Consider the following 1,827-nt stretch of genomic DNA (forward strand, 5'->3'; position numbering starts at 1 on the left):
CCACAGGGCTCAACAGACCTCTCCTGACACGCCCGCTGCCCCCCTCAGCAGTGTACTTCATCAATCTGCCTGTCCTGCTCCCCACTCTGTCTCTGGTGAAGCCTCTCACCACCTGTACACCTCTGGTCTGTACCCCAGTTCTGTATGCATAAATAAATAAATCTTAAAAAAAAAAAAAAAGCTACAGAAAGCTCCAGGCTTTGGATCTGTATGATCCGAAGGATTCCAGGTGTTCTGCCTGAATTCATCCTCACCAGAATTCCTCCAGTGGCTCCCTGTTTGGAAATTACAGCTATGGTGTCTCAGAGTTCCCATAAAGACTGGGGAACCATCCTGAAGTCCTCTAGGCAAATATGCTGCCAATCTTAGCAAAAAATGATAAAGAAAAATAACTCTGATAGACATCTAAACTGGATTGCTGAAGCAAATATATAAGGCTCCCCCTTAAACTGTTTGGTCACACCTTCATCAATTATATATTTGGAAATAAAAATGCTATGCTACATATTGTCTGACAGAGTCACCATATTCTCTTAGGTATTAGTTTAAAACCTAGAAATGAGGAAGCCAGAGGCATCAAGTCACTGAAACAAATAAAATTACTAAGAGTCAAGCTGTGTCTTAGACCTCATTAGCAATTATCATTTTGAAAATATTTGCTATTATAACCTAGAAGAATTAATGCGCTGAGTGGGAAAAAAAAATGGCTATAATAGTTACTCTTAGGAACCACCCATTACTCACTCCACCTCTTTTTCTAAGAACTAAATTGCAACAAATATGTTTTCCTCTTCTTTTTTAACTGTTTAGTATTTAGCTTACTTAACAGTACTAAAATGCATGCTGATAACTTGTCCTGTGGAACAAGGTAAGTCCAGTCCAGATACCAGTGCTGACAGGGAGTGGTGAATCAGAGAACACACCCCAGCCGGAAGCAGATAAGGTACAGGACATAAGCCCGGCCACTCAGGACCAGAGCAGGCAATGAGCTGGTCTAGAAATAGCTTGAGTTCTTTATTTTTATTCCAACCCATAGCTACCTTATTTCTTTTTCTTTATTTTTAAGATTTATTTATTTATGCATACAGAACTGGGGTACAAGTCAGAGGTGCAAAGACAGTGAGAGAATTCACCAGAGATAGAGTGGGGAGAACATCTACACTGCTGAGGGGAGCAGCGGGTGAGACAAGCAAGGTCTGCCATGCCATGTGGATCACCTCTGGGGCCTGGGATTGAACTCCATATAGGTTTTGTGGACACCATCCTCACTCTAGACCAAAGCGTTGAAGGCATGAGCACAATACTTCCCACCATCACCAAAGGGAGAACTGCAGGGACCTGAGGGAGCAGTTAAGCAGCCAGGTTTGGTAGAAAACAGACGTGTGCCTTGGGGGCTCTCGTGCTCTCTTGGTTTCTGGGTCTCCTAGCCTCTTGGTTCTTGGCTTTTCATTGGGATCCCAGGTCAGCAGAACTGAGAGGACGAATTTACCAATTTATCTCCCTCTCTTTGACCCTGGGATATTCATCTCTGCATTCCCCCTCTATTGTAAATAAACCCTGTATTAACCTTGCTGTGTGTGCCTGCAGTTGAATATGATTATAGGTCACTTTATGTGCACCAGTGAGGATCCACAATCAGGCAACCCATTTCAAATCAGGGTTGCCCTATAACGATACAACTAAACTAAACCAAAAACAAAGCTTGTGACAGTTCCTGTTGAGTGACCAAAGGGCAGAGTCATAAACCCCTGACATGTGCCCTTCTCCTGACCTTTAAACAAACCACATGTAGCACTTATATGTGTGTACAAGGGAATTTAATCATCT

The sequence above is a fragment of the Condylura cristata genome, unplaced genomic scaffold (assembly GCF_000260355.1).
Source record: "Condylura cristata isolate star-nosed mole 26May11 unplaced genomic scaffold, ConCri1.0 scaffold00012, whole genome shotgun sequence".
NCBI lineage: Eukaryota > Metazoa > Chordata > Mammalia > Eulipotyphla > Talpidae > Condylura > Condylura cristata.